Source organism: Phyllobates terribilis, unplaced genomic scaffold (genome assembly GCF_046119375.1).
Source record: "Phyllobates terribilis strain yellow unplaced genomic scaffold, ASM4611937v1 Scaffold_167__1_contigs__length_4167997, whole genome shotgun sequence".
NCBI lineage: Eukaryota > Metazoa > Chordata > Amphibia > Anura > Dendrobatidae > Phyllobates > Phyllobates terribilis.
In genome coordinates, this window is record NW_027362927.1 from 2,344,719 (window position 1) to 2,360,864 (window position 16,146).

The 16,146-nt window shown below is 40.2% G+C and overlaps 2 protein-coding genes and 1 pseudogene across 2 annotated transcripts in view; 1 reads left to right on the forward strand and 2 right to left on the reverse strand.

Moving 5' to 3' along the window:
• LOC141207923 (oocyte zinc finger protein XlCOF7.1-like) overlaps positions 1-16,146 on the reverse strand; it is a 456,010-nt gene that overhangs the window by 344,617 nt on the left and 95,247 nt on the right. The gene's annotated exons all lie outside the window — the stretch shown is intronic.
• LOC141207902 (uncharacterized) overlaps positions 1-16,146 on the reverse strand; it is a 999,716-nt gene that overhangs the window by 79,124 nt on the left and 904,446 nt on the right. The window lies entirely within an intron of this gene.
• LOC141207920 (uncharacterized) lies at positions 5,760-12,248 on the forward strand (annotated as a pseudogene).

Consider the following 16,146-nt stretch of genomic DNA (forward strand, 5'->3'; position numbering starts at 1 on the left):
TGAGCACCTTGAGGGGTGCAGTTTTTAGAATGATGTCACTTTTGGGTATTTTCTGTCATAAAGACCCCTCAAAGTGACTTCAAATATGATGTGGTCCCTAAAAAAATGTTTTTGTAAATTTTGTTGGAAAAATGAGAAATCGCTGGTCAACTTTTAACCCTTATAGCTCCCTAACAAAAAAAATTTTGGTTCCAAAATTGTGCTGATGTAAAGTAAACATGTGGGAAATGTTATTTATTAACTATTTTGTGTGACATATCTCTCTGATTTAAGGGCATGAAAATTCAAAGTTTGAAAATTGCAAAATGTTCAAAATTTTCACCAAATTTCTGATTTTTTCACAAATAAACGCAAGTGATATCGAAGAAATTTTACCACTATGCTGAAGTACAATATGTCACGAAAAAACAATCTCAGAATCAGGGGGATCCGTTGAAGCGTTCCAGAGTAATTACTTCATAAATTGACAGTGGTCAGAATTGAAAAAATTGGCCCAGTCACGAAGGCAAAAGCAGGCTCTGGTGCGAAGTGGTTAATAAAACCAACACATTTGAAGAAAACCTAACAGGACTACAATTTGCAATACACAATTTCATCCGTTGTAACACTATAGGGGTCATCTATATAATAGAGTGTATAGAGAGTTAATTACAATATGTGGGATGGACGTCAGATCCGCTATAAACATGTATTAGAAGACATTTATCTGACGCAATCAATCCCACAGCATTAAACCTGTCTGTGGTTTCAAGACGCTTTTCACAAAAACATAAAGGGGATATCAGATCCTTCAGATATTAGGAATAGAAAAGGCTTATAAACCATTAAGAGGTGGAGATATGAAAAGAAAAATCTTAAATAGAAAGTCATATTGGATATTTAGATTACACACTAGAGCCCCACAGGGAATGAACATCAGACAGGATTAATATTACAGTACAATTAATTGTATTTGTCTTTGATTTCCAGTGATTTTATTGAATGTCTCATGCATGAGTTGTATTTGTGTATTCTCTTTTACTTCCATACAATACAGGGTTAAATTGTCTGAGAAGTACTCAGTAATCAATGGACACCCAGGAAAGGGAAGGATATAAAAGTATCACAGAGACTCACATGTTACAAATCAGGAATAAGCATTGGTTTCCTATGTGGGCACTTGGTGGTATGCCATCACAACAGTTTTATGAACTCACAATAAGGCTATGTGCCCACGTAGCAGATTTGATCCAGAGCGTTTTTGCCTCTCTCTGGCAGAAAAAAATGCATGCTGATTTACATGCTTTTTTTCTGCCAGAGAGAAGCATTTTTTCAGCGTTTTCGCATGCGTTTTTTCAAGCAGTTTTCCAAGCGACTTTGAGCATCTCTTGGAAAGTGCTTGACAAGTTGGTCACACTATATAAATCCCTGCAACCGGCATGGATTTATATATTGTGACCAAGTAATAGTTAAAAAAAAGAATAAGAATGGTAAAAAATAAAAAAAAAAGATTATACTCACCTTCCGATGTCTTCCTGGTGTCATCTCTGCTGCGTCCGGTCTCTTGCAATGCTTGCGCTGTTGTGAAGGACCTGCGGTGACATCATTGAGTCATGTGATGGGTCACATGACTCAGTGACGTCATGGCAGGTCCTTCACAACAGCGCAAGCATTGCAAGAGACCGGACGGCGTGGACAAAACACCGGGATGACATCGGAAGGTGAGTATAATCTTTATTTTTTGTATTAAATTCTTTTATTTACAGATTCTATGGTACCTGAGTCTGGAGGAGAGTCTTCTATCCTCCAGGCCTGGGTACCATCCGCACATTAGAACGCGTCAATTACGCAAGTACAGATGCAGTCTTGCGGTATTGGCGCGTTCTAATGCAAGTCAATGGCGGCGATTACGCTGCGTGTCCGCAAAATTAATGGACATGCTGCGTATTTTTGAGCGCAGCATAAACGCTGCGGAAAAATACGCAGCATGGGCATTGAAAGTGCGGATTTGCATTGGAGACCATGGGGGAAGGTTTACCAAGTGTTTCCCAAGCGTTTACGCTGCGGAAATTCCGCAGCATAAACGCTTGAAAAACGCATCGTGGGCACACAGCCTTAATGTGAGGTTTTAACAATATAGACAATGCTGGAGAATCCATCTCTCCTCCTTGCTCTACTTGAACCTTGAAATGTCCCTGACCAGGGCGGCTCCATGCGGTGATCTTCAGACAAAGTGCATTGAATAAACAGTGAGCTGACCTCCCTCTCCATTTTACCATTATATGCATGTTTTCCCTATAGTGATGAATATTTATTTTTGCTAAAACTGTGATATTTTCACTTTAAAACTTTTTTTAAACCTTTTTTATAAACTTTTTTTAAACAGCTCTCCTTAGTGCGATCATACAACACAGAAGCCTCTGATCGCTCCGGTGATGCACTGTACTACTGTAGTGCCGTGTATTATCACTACCTGTGCAATAGTAACGTCCCCATACACATGAGATAAGTGTTGACTGATCGGTCATTTGGCAGACGGTTATCTCTCCCGACTCCCCCATACACACAAATATTCCAGCTTTTCTGTGGTCTGTATGAGAGAGTCGCCTCCAGACTCCTCTAGTGGAGGATTATCTACAGGAAGAACAAACATTTTAGCCTCTGAAATTCAGGATCACAGATCCTTCTCTGCCCTGACATTATCTGTTGGGAGGCCCCCAAATACATTATATAGTCAACCAAACCCCCCGAAATCAGTGCTTTCATGCAGCTTTAGTCTAATGTGTCTGGGGGCGTTAAAAGGTAACTTATTGAATGCTGCCTCTGGCCCGGCCTAATAGACTTTCGTACATTGCAGGCCCAAACACCATTATTAGGCATTTAAGTATCATAGTAACTAGGCAGCCCCATACTATTGAGTACTTGGGGGAGGAAGGTCATTCAGCCGAACTCTGTCAAACCTTCTTAGATGCCATGTTTGCTTTTTGCAGGAGCAAGTGGTTAAACTGCCAGGGATTTTATTGCAGCCACACCTGTGTCATCCTTGCGGTGTACATCTATGTTCTGGTGCTCAAAAGAATTCATATAAGAACAAACACAAATGTTTAACATGTTAAAAAATGACAATGTGTCTTCTGCTTTTTGCATGTTTTTTTTTCTCCAAGAATTGTTGGTGACAGTTTTCTTTTGAAACTTTTTAATATCTGCTTTTTTCTGTTTTTTTTTTCTTGTAATATAGGAAAGCCTAAGGCCAGAAGTAAACCCCATAATACACTGTACATGTAGACTTTAGTATCAAATCATTTCTGTCCACGGTGTTTGTGCAAACAAAACAGCTTTTATAAAAGCCTCACACTTCTGTGTGTGAATCAGACATGAGATCTAACTTGATAGAAGATTACAGTCCGGGGAAGACGGGAAACATTCATATAGATGGCCAGTGGTGCAGTAGTCAGTGACGGACTCTGGCCAAATATGGTTTTAGATCCGTAGTAGAAGATGTTGCCTCATCATGACGTAGTTATTTCTCATGTCACTTGTAATGAATATCTCCTGCAGTATTGCTAATTCCAATTCCATTGTCGGAAAATGGGACGAGAATTAGCGTTATGGAAGGTGTCATGAACTCACAAAGAGATGACACCGGGGAGATTACATTATCTCTCACCGTTGTCGTCACTCTGTGGGGATATGTGTATATGCCCCCGTACGGTCACTGTCAGCTTCACGATAACCCAATTATTATTGTTCGCTGCCACCACCGTCCAGATTTGAAATATAATACAGGCCTGGTCGGACGCCTGCATTCTGGTAGGGTATATGGCTTCGGGGGAGGGAACGATTACAGAGCAAAAGAAACAGGACTATTACATTTTATATTTAATCCAAAAGGAAGGCAGTGTTATGAAAAATATACAAGGATTTTACAAAGGGGACAATACAGTACAGAATATACAGTTACACAATATAAACAGGATTAAAGAAGACTTACGTAATAGATCGCAGAGACAATTCCGTTTAGCTGGAGGGGGGCGCCCCACTTATTGATTTGACTGTTATCGAACAAGATCCGTTTATTATAGTCTCTATACCCCCCTGGCAATGAATACTCATCCATCCTCCTTGGATTCTTTTATGTCTAAGGGGAGACCTGCCCACACAGCACCTGCGATGACATTAAGGGGGCTGGCTCTACCATTTTTTCCGTTATGAATTTACCTTCCTTTAGAGACCACACATGACATAGTTGTTGTCTGTTATTTTGTTACTTTTGCACCCCAGCTACCTGGAGGGACTCACAGCTACGATAAAATAAGCATATTGTTCCTTGGCTGACCCTGCCACTAAAAACATGGGTCCCATTATTAGCGGAGTTATAGAACTTACAATATTTCATATTTCGTATCAGCTCCGGACATCCTGAAGTTTGTGTTAAACCCCTTTGAAGCCTAAATGAGTTTTCCTTCAATCTCTGCCCCTGCTGGAAGGTGTCAACCTATCCCAGGTCTGTGCTAAGGGGAGATGCATTCCTATGTTAAGTGGGTCAGTAGCACCTTTTGTGCTGCATTTGTCTACAAGTGACTTCTGCTGTGTGTGTTAAATTGCGTGGAAACAGTTGGTTTGGTCCAAATGGTGGATAAGGAAGAGGTGAGAGAGAAGAGGGGTTTGGGAGAAATTGTTAATATTTTCTCAATATTTCCCTGACGGTGAGTCTATGAGAAACGTATTCAGCTGCAGACTCCGAGGAAGAAACTGCTTGTTGTCTGTGGCCTTAAATATATAGGTTTTATTACTAGATGTAAAGAAAAAACGAAATACTGTCAAATAATAAATCTCCTTATATGTTTCCCCTCGTTATCTCCAATAGCACAGGATTTTTATGATGTTCCATCGGCTTATCTTCTCATTCAGGTCTCTACAATACCGGATCCTCTCAGTGCAGATCTTCTATATAACAAAATTTTCCTGATTTACCTGATATGGACAGGGAAAAGATGGCGGAGAGGATATTCAATCTTATCTATAGGAATAACAGACGGACAGAACTGGAGAGGTGAGGACTCTGGAAATGTCTGTAGTGAGATTTATTAATGTTTCTCTCCATAACCAGCGATTAATCACGGGGCCTCCACCTTACCTCCTGATACATGAGGACATCAATGACCAGAAGATCCTAGAACTTGCCTACAAGATGATTGAGCTTCTGACTGGAGAGGTGACACTGCTGGGAATTCTGGGACATTATACAGTAACGCTATGGAGGGATCGGGGGGATGACGGTATCATTGTATGTGTCAGGTTCCTATAAGATGTCAGGATGTCGCCGTCTATTTCTCCATGGAGGAGTGGGAGTATTTAGAAGGACACAAAGATCTGTACAGGGACTTCATGATGGAGGTTCCCAAGCCCCTCACATCACCAGGTAATAGACAGGACTAAATACACACAACCTATAATTATCTGTATGTAAAGAATGAATTCAGCCCCTGTATGTGTTTCCTCCAGATATATCCAGTAAGAGGACAACACCAGAGAGATGTCCCCATCCTCTTCTTCCACAGGACTGTAAACAAGAAGATCCCAATGTTCCTCAGGATCATCAGGTAGATGGAGAGAAGGTGTCATGAGATCTCCCCTATGATGTGTAGACGGCTGTGAAGGTCTTGTGCTCAGTCTTGTTTTATCCACCAGTATTATATGTTTTATACTTGTGTAATGAGAACGGTGGAGATGGCAGGATTAGAGCTGATCATAGATGGGACTTCTCCATCTGTCTGTGACTTTTACAAAATTTGTTTCAGGGTGAAGATCTGACCCATATTAATACTACAGAGACATATGTGAGGGGTGATGAGTGGTGTAAGGAGGAGATTCCTACATATGACTACCCAGGTGAGTAGTAATCACTAAATGCAGAGAAGTCACAGATTCTTCTCAGTCACCGGCTGTGGCTGCTTTATCGGTGGTGTAGTCTGGCCGTATAGCAATCGTGCGATCACCATTTTGCCACTAGACCACAACATTCTCCTCCGTCCGAAAATGTTCAATTTACTTTGGGAAATTGTGAAAGACCTTTTCTATACAACTTACAACCTGAAGGAATCACCTACCCCCTGGGATTAGGAGACGCTGACCGTTACCTGCCCAGGTCTGTAAACTACAAAGCCAAATGACAGTGTACGTAGAATGTGCTGACAAGTGAGAAAATCACTTGAAGAAAAATATTTTGATTGGCCTGTAAGAGAAAGCGGAGGGTAATGATGGTGTTGGCTTCCTAAAACCCTGATATCTTATTGGATGAATCTACCTTCTCTCCCTTCTGTGCTGCTGAATGTTCTCATATGGTCCCTACAAGACCAGGTCCAGTCTTTCCAGACTTTTTTGATCGACAACATTAAATGTGCAGTGAGGCCAAGTGTGAATTTCTGTACAATAACAACAGAGTTTCCCTTTATCCTGATTTTTCAATATCTTTTAAAACCAACTAACTTCAAACAGGATTGTGATAAACTACATAAAAAACATTACACCTGTGCCATGATATATCTCTAAGCTGTGCGTGGCTGATGGCTGTAATATACATTTATTCACGTCTGCAGGAGATGTGTGGCCATGGCTCCAGCCCTGGTTTCATGGAGTCACTCCACGTCATAAATTCCATTATGTTTTCGATCCTAAGAAATTCAGATTACTGCACAATCTCTCCTGAAATGGGGGCGATAATACTTTCTCTACTCTTCTGCTCAGGACTCATAGTAGCTCCAAAGGTCCAACATAAATGAGTGTGACTCCAGTTTAGTGTTGGATTTCTCCCTTCATGCATATGTAGTAGTTGGGGATGTTACATGTTTTTATATTCTTTCTTTTTTTACAAGTTCATTCTGTATGACAGTTTCATTGTGGTTGGATCGGCCTTCCTCACTTATGTGACGCTGTAACTCCCTGGTAGTCTTTCAAAAAGAAGGTCTCCATTGTCTCTTCCAAATGCTCGAGATCTAAATTTAAGACCCCTCAGCTCTGCAGTATTATAAAAAGTTCTCTTTGAACGTCTAATATTTCTTCTTGAAACTCATCTGACAGAAAATATTGTCCCTTACGATAGTTTAGATTGCCAAGAGCCACAGAGCCCCATACTCTAATTACCCCAGAGAGGTTTCACCACTAGTTACTCATTTATTACTGATGAAGACTGTTGAGTTTGATCATTTCAGTCGATGTTTTATTGTGTATAGTCACAGTTTTTGACTTCAGTAATCCTCTGATTTAACCTCTTCAGGCACCCAGTTTTCTGTTCCTAATCAGGGCCATTTTTCAAATCTGACGTTTGTCACTTTACGTGGTGATAACTTTGAAATTCTTCACAAAGGATAATAGGAAACAAATGGACCTTACAAATTATTTTTCAACTTCTTTTGAATGTGACAATACCCTATATATGGTTGTACACTACTGTCTGGGCACATGGCAGGTTAAGAAGGGAAGGAGCGACATTTAGCTATTAGGAATGCAGATTTTGCTCGAATAGTTCCCAGACACAATGTATTGGGGGCACTGTTTATGGTCACCTGGAAGCTCGAAAGATGGCCACCACGAACAGGCTTGCCTTATCTAACCCATTTATAGATTTCAAAAATTACTTTGCTCATCACCCTTTAACCCCTCTACATGGATCTGGAGTTACACAGAGACCCCCAGGCTTGGGCCACGGTGTTACCTGCTGTTCTGTGGAGAGAGATAGGAAGAAGAATAGTCAGATAGCCGGGTCAGAACCAGGAGGACAGAGAAAATACTAAATCAGAAGACACAAGAGTAGTCAGTAAACGGGCCGAGGTCACAACAGGAAACAAATACACAAGCCGGGAGCTGAGCACAGAGGACTGAACCAGAGGAGAACAAGGCTGTATCTGGCAGCTCCCGGCAATATGCTCCGAGCTTTAGTAGGGTGCGGTGCTTTCCAAATGGCTGAAGCAGGGAGCAGATTACTTCAGCTGGACAGCACACACACCCATATTGCCAGACTGGATGGTACTACTGGTCCCAGGCTCCCTAATCTTAGTGGCAGTGCAGAGCCTGCGCCACCCAGAGCTTCTGGTTCTAACGTCTCTTCCATCACAAGTGCCGCCTGCGGAATGAATAAGGCTTCTCCTGGTGACAGAAGGAGACGTCACACAAGTCGAAGCAGGAGGAGAAGTAGATGTCCCAGAGGAGATGGTACACACCTTTTGCAGAAGCCCTAATATAACAAAATGGCAGAAAACCAGAGCAGTAGAAATCCCCATAAAGTGACTCCATTTTGGAAATTATAACCCTCAGTGAATTAATCTATAGGAGAAGTGACTATTATGACTTCACAGTCACTTTACAAAAATTAGCACACGGTGGAGGATGGAGAGTGAAAATTGCAAATATGCCATTTTATTACCCAACACATAGTGTCCAGATTGTGCTCCAGGAGACGCACACCATCAATTAAGTGGGTTCTTCTCACTATAGTAATGCCAAATACATGGATGCTAAATGTGGTTTGGGCGCACTGCAAGGCTCAGAAGCGAGGGGGAGATCTGACTTTGGGAGAGCGGATATTGCTGGATTGGTTTATGGAAGCCATGTTGATTCTCAAGAGCCTTTGAGCCACTAATAATGTGGAAACCTCTGTTTATCCATTGACAGATGATGGACTTGAGTGGGGACTTGTTTTTTGTGAGATGAGTAGAAGTTTTTATTGGTGTCATTTTTGCCTACATAACATTGTTTGATGGCCTCTTATTCCATATTTTGGAGGCAGAATGAACAAACAGTTGGACACCACGCTCTACTGGTTCATCCTATGAGGTTTTCTATTAGACTGTGAACTGTCATTCTGTCAATAACTTGCCATTCCTACAGGCATTTTAAGTACAATTATCACAAGAATCCCATAGAAAAATAAATAAAGATTGCATACCACTTCTAAATCAATCTAAACAAACACATCTCTGGGCTACATGCTATTCCAGGAAAATGAAGATATATATGCTCAAGTTTAAAAATCAATTTTATTAGACACAAATCGAAAAAATAGAGGAATATTGAAAATATTTTAAATATTCCTCTATTTTTTAGATTTGTGTCTAATAAAATAGATTTTTAAACTTGAGCATATATCTCTTAATTTCCCTGGATTAGCATGTAGCCCAGGGATGTGTTTGTTTAGACATTTTAAGTAGAAATCTTCAAAAATATAAATTTCAGGGACATTTTATTCAAAATTAATAATTGTGTTTTTTTTCTTGGTAGATGACTGTACCAGGAGATCAGATGAACAGGAGATTTTTAAATCTGACGATCTTGAGATCCCACAAGATACAATTGAAGTGAATGCCATTACTCCAGATATACCATCATCCCTTCACAGCAAACATCAATCATCTGATCCTATGAAACAGGTCCTATCTTCTGATTCATTACCGACTACTAAGGAAAATCAAAATAAAATAAGCATTAATAAACGAACTGCTCCTAAAGCAAAGAAATCTTTTTCACGTTCAGAAAATGGAAATAGTTTTACCCTTGAAAAGTCTATTCTTAAACATCAAAAAATACACACAGCGGACAATAGATTGTTTTGTTCCAAATGTGGAAAATGTTTAACCAGAAATCAGTTTTTGTTGATCACCAGAGAACCCACACAGGAGAGAAGCCTTTTTCATGTTCAGAATGTGGGAAATGTTTTAAACGGAAAGCGCATCTTGATAACCACCAGAGAATTCACACAGGGGAAAAGCCCTTTTCCTGTTCAGAATGTGGGAAATGTTTTAACCAGAAATCAGCTTTGGTTAACCACCAGAGAACCCACATAGGGAAGAAGCCTTTTTCATGTTCAGAATGTGAGAAATGTTTTAACCAGAAAGCGCATCTTGATAGCCACCAGAGAACCCACACAGGGGAGAAGCCCTTTTCCTGTTCAGAATGTGGGAAATGTTTTTACCAGAAATCAGCTTTAGTTAAGCACCACAGAACCCACACAGGGAAGAAGCCTTTTTCATGTTCAGAATGTGAGAAATGTTTTAACCAGAAAGCGTATCTTAAAAACCACCAGAGAACCCACATAGGGGAGAAGCCTTTTTCATGTTCAGAATGTGGGAAATGTTTTAACCGGAAAGCGCATCTTGATAGCCACCAGAGAACCCACACAGGGGAAAAGCCCTTTTCCTGTTCAGAATGTGGGAAATGTTTTAATCGTAAAATGATTCTTGATAGACACAAGAGAACTCACACAGGGGAGAGGCCTTTTTCTTGTTCAGAATGTGGGAAATGTTTTAATCATAGAATGATTCTTGAAAGTCACAAGAGAACCCACACAGGGGAGAAGCCCTTTGCCTGTTCAAAATGTGGGAAATGTTTTAACCAAAAATCAGTTTTGGTTGCGCACCAGAGAACCCACACAGGGGAGAAGCCTTTTTTATGTTCAGAATGTGGGAAATGTTTTAATCATAAATCACATCTTAATAAACACCAGAGAACCCACACAGGGGAGAAGCCTTTTTCATGTTCAGAATGTGGGAAATGTTTTAATCGTAAAATGATTCTTGATAGTCACAAGAGAACCCACACAGGGGAGAAGCCCTTTTCCTGTTCAGAATGTGGGAAATGTTTTAACCAAAAATCAGTTTTGGTTGCGCACCAGAGAACCCACACAGGGGAGAAGCCTTTTTTATGTTCAGAATGTGGGAAATGTTTTAATCATAAATCACATCTTAATAAACACCAGAGAACCCACACAGGGGAGAAGCCTTTTTCATGTTCAGAATGTAGAAAGTGTTTTACAGACAAATCATCTCTTGTTACACATCAGAGAACTCACACAGGGGAGAAGCCTTTTTCATGTTCAGAATGTGGGAAATGTTTTAACCATAAATCACATCTTACTAAACACCAGAGAACCCACACAGGGGAGAAGCCTTTTTCATGTTCAGAATGTAGAAAGTATTTTACAGACAAATCATCTCTTGTTACACATCAAAGAACTCACACAGAGGAGAAGCCTTTTTCATGTTCAGAATGTGGGAAATGTTTTAACCAGAAATCAGCTTTGATTAAGCACCAGAGAACTCACACAGGGGAGAAGCCTTTTTCCTATTCTTCTTTTTTTTAATGCAAGAAATTTTTATTGAGATTTTTTCATTAGTTTTTTTTTTTTTACAAAACAAGAAATCAGTACATAGAAATAATAAAGTAACATACCATAGGGATCACATACATGCATCTCTCCTATATATCCTTTCAGCTTGCCCATTACCGTCTGATAACTTTCAGTTACTATTTCTTACAATTAACATTCCACATTCTTGATATCTTTTATATAACCTTAATATTGTAATAAACATTATAATCCTATACACATATAGGTGTGCTATATTACCCATACCACATGTATATTGGAATTCCTTAACATTACAATGAAACATTAGACCTCACCAATACCCCCCTTCTCCCATAAGTCAATGTCTCTCCAACAATAACCCCCTTGATGGCATTCCAGGTGTATCCAACCATAAGCCCCATATTTTCTCTAATTTATTCATTCAGTTTTGTTTTTTATATACCCCTTTTTGTAATCTGATAATATTATTTACCTTATTTTTGCATTCACTAATTTCTGGAGGTGAGGGGTTAATCCATTTGGATGCAATATGTTTCCTAGTTTTAAATAAAATACGTGAAATCCCTATTGAAATTGGGTCAAATTCCATATCATCCTCTAATATACCTAATAGGCATTTTTTGGGTCTGGTTGAATATCTATTTTATATACCCTCTTTATAATAGACAGAACTCCTTTCCAGTATTTACCTATCTCCCGGCATTCCCATAGCGTATGTAATAGGCCCGCAGCATCCATGTTACATCTTGGACATTCAGCAGCAGTCCGGTATCCTATGTTACATAGGAATCTAGGCGTCTTATATTTCCTGTGTATTAATATGATCTGGGAAAATCTCTGCCCCTCATGTAAAGATAATTGGGGTACCAGTTCTAATACCGCTCTCCATTGATCCTCAGAAATTGGACCTATATCTTCCATCCATTTTTGTCTAGCTGGAGAAGGAAATATTTTTAAATAATTATCAAGAAGGACTCAGTAAATATCAGAAATACGACCCTTAGTATTTCCCTTCTCTAATACCAGCTTAACAAAAGTATTATTTTCTACCCAAAAGGGAGTCCATCTTGATTGTGCATTAAATGAATGCCGAAACTGTAGATATTTATACAATTGTTTATTTGTCAACCCAAACTCCCCCTTTAATTGATCCAAGGACTTAAGTATCCCTTCAGACAATGTTTTATATCGTATATACAGTACAGACCAAAAGTTTGGACACACCTTCTCATTAAAAGATTTTTCTGTTTTTTCATAACTATGACAATTGTACATTCACACTGAAAGCATCAAAACTATGAATTAACACGTGGAATTATATACTTAACAAAAAAGTGTGAAACAACTGAACATATGTCTTATATTCTAGGTTCTTCAAAGTAGCCACCTTTTGCTTTGGTGACAGCTTTGCACACTCTTGGCATTCTCTTGATGAGCTTCAAGAGGTAGTCACCGGAAATGGTCTTCCAACAATCTTGAAGGAGTTCCCAGAGATGCTTAGCACTTGTTGGCCCTTTTGCCTTCACTCTGCGGTCCAGCTCACCCCAAACCATCTTGATTTGGTTCAGGTCTGGTGACTGTGGAGACCAGGTCATCTGGCGTAGCCCCCCATCACTCTCCTTCTTGGTCAAATAGCCCTTACACAGCCTGGAGGTGTGTTTGGGGTCATTGTCCTGTTGAAAAATTAATGATGGTCCAACTAAACGCAAAACGGATGGAATAGCATGCCGCTGTAAGATGCTGTGGTAGCCATGCTGGTTCAGTATGCCTTCAATTTTGAATAAATCCCCAACAGTGTCACCAGCAAAGCACCATCACACCTCCTCCTCCATGCTTCATGGTGGGAACCAGGCATGTAGATTCCATCCGTTCACCTTTTCTGCATCGCACAAAGACACCGTGGTTGGAACCAAAGATCTCAAATTTGGACTCATCAGACCAAAGCACAGTTTTCCACTGGTCTGATGTCCATTCCTTGTGTTCTTTAGCCCAAACAAGTCTCTTCTGCTTGTTGCCTGTCCTTAGCAGTGGTTTCCTAGCAGCTATTTTACCATGAATGCCTGCTGCACAAAGTCTCCTCTTAACAGTTGTTGTAGAGATGTGTCTGCTGCTAGAACTCTGTGTGGCATTGACCTGATCTCTAATCTGAGCTGCTGTTAACCTGTGATTTCTGAGGCTGGTGATTTAGATAAACTTATCCTCAGAAGCAGAGGTGAGTCTTGGTCTTCCTTTCCTGGGACGGTCCTCATGTGAGCCAGTTTCTTTGTAGCGCTTGATGGTTTTTGCAGCTGCACTTGGGGACACTTTCAAAGTTTGCCCAATTTTTCCGACTGACTGACCTTCATTTCTTAAAGTAATGATGGCCACTCGTTTTTCTTTACTTAGCTGCTTTTTTCTTGCCATAATACAAATTCTAACAGTCTATTCGGTAGGACTATCAGCTGTGTATCCACCAGACTTCTGCACAAAACAACTGATGGTCCCAACCCCATTTATAAGGCAAGAAATCCCACTTATTAAACCTGGCAGGGCACACCTGTGAAGTGAAAACCATTTCCGGTGACTACCTCTTGAAGCTCATCAAGAGAATGCCAAGAGTGTGCAAAGCAGTCATCAAAGCAAAAGGTGGCTACTTTGAAGAACCTAGAATATAAGACATATTTTCAGTTGTTTCACACTTTTTTGTTAAGTATATAATTCCACATGTGTTAATTCATAGTTTTGATGCCTTCAGTGTGAATGTATAATTTTCATAGTCCTGAAAATACAGAAAAATCTTTAAATGAGAAGGTGTGTCCAAACTTTTGGTCTGTACTGTATGTTATATATGTTTTATATTGTATAAATTTCTTTATCCACCCAACTTCGGAATCCCTCTAATTTATAGAACTCTTCATATTTATAATTAAAGCATATAGATGTAGATTCATTGCTGTCTCCTATTTCCATTATATCTTTACCCCTATCCCAGACCTCGTAGAGTAGAGCAAGTGTAGGGTATATTGATTTCTTGTGTGCGAGGTCATTCAGTTCCACTATATGAATAGGAATATTCCAAGATGTTCCTGAAGTAATTAACCGCTTAATACTATTTGGGTTTGCAGCGCTATGACACCCACCCAAATGTTACAATTGCGCTGCCATATAATACAGTGGGGCAAGAAAGTATTTAGTCAGCCACCAATTGTGCAAGTTCTCCCACTTAAAAAGATGAGAGAGGCCTGTAATTGACATCATAGGTCGACCTCAACTATAAGAGACAAAATGAGAAAACAAATCCTGAAAATCACATTGTCTGATTTGGAAAGAATTTTTTTTCAAATTTTGGTGGAAAATAAGTATTTGGTCAATTACAAAAGTTCATCTCAATACTTTGTTATATATCCTTTGTTGGCGATGACAGAGGTCAAACGTTTTCTGTAAGTCTTCACAAGGTTGGCACACACTGTTGCTTGTATGTTGGCCCATTCCCCCATGCAGATCTCTAGAGCAGTGATGTTTTGGGGCTGTCGCTGGGCAACACAGACTTTCAACTCCCTCCAAAGGTTTTCTAAAGGGTTTTGATCTGGAGACTGGCTAGGCCACTCCAGGACCTTGAAATGCTTCTTACGAAGCCACTCCTTTGTTGCCCTGGCAGTGTGCTTGGGATCATTGTCATGCTGAAAGACCCAGCCACGTTTCACCTTCAATGCCCTTGCTGATGTAAGGAAGTTTGCTCTCAAAATCTCACGATACATGAGCCCATTCATTCTTTCATGTACACGGATCAGTCGTCCTGGTCCCTTGGCAGAGAAACAGCCCCAAAGCATGATGTTGCCACCCCCATGCTTCACAGTAGGTATGGTGTTCTTTGTATGCAACTCAGCATTCTTTCTCCTCCAAACACGACGAGTTGTGTTTCTACCAAACAGTTCTACTTTGGTTTCATCTGACCATATGACATTCTCCCAATACTCTTCTGGATCATCCAAATGCTCTTTGGCAAACTTCAGACAGGCCCAGACATGTAATGGCTTAAGCAGGGGGACACGTCTGGCACTGCAGCATCTGAGTCCCTGGCGGCTTAGTGTGTTACTGATGGTAGCCTGTGTAACGTTGGTCCCAGCTCTCTGCAGGTCATTCACTAGGTCCCCCTGTGTTGTTCTGGGATTTTTACTCACTGTTCTTGAGATCATTTTGACCCCACGGGGTGAGATCTCGTGTGGAGCCCCAGATTGAGGGAGATTATCAGTGGTTTTGTATGTCTTCCATTTTCTAATTATTGCTCGCACAGTTGATTTTTTTCACACCAAGCTGCTTGCCTAGTGCATATTCTGTCTTCCCAGCCTGGTGCAGGGCTACAATTTTGTTTCTGGTGTCCTTCGACAGCTCTTTGGTCTTCACCATAGTGGAGTTTGGAATGTGACTGTTTGAGGTTGCGGACAGGTGTCTTTTATACTGATAGCAAGTTCAAACATGTGCCAGTACTACAGGTAATGAGTGGAGGACAGAGGAGCCTCTTACATAAGAAGTTACAGGTCTGTGAGAGCCAGAAATCTTGCTTGTTTGTAATTGACCAAATACTTATTTTCCACCAAAATTTAAAAAAAAAATTCTTTCCAAATCAGGCAATGTGATTTTCAGGATTTGTTTTCTCATTTTGTCTCATAGTTGAGGTCTACCTATGATGTCAATTACAGGCCTCTCTCATCTTTTTAAGTGGGAGAACTTGCACAATTGGTGGCGGACTAAATACTTTTTTTCCCCACTGTATATTAGTGCATTAGGAATCGCCAAAACACCAGATTCCTTGTCACTTTGTAGATATTCACATTTTATCCTAGACGATTTCTTTTTCATATAAGAGAACGAAACTTGCTATGAATTTTCTGAAAATGGGAATTATGGATCCAAATAGGGGCATTATGCAGAATGTATAAGAGTTGGGGCATCAATATCATTTTTAATAAGTTCCCTCTTCCTACAGCCGATAATGGTAATCTGCACCACACATCGATTTTCTTTTTATACTTTTCCAGAAGAAG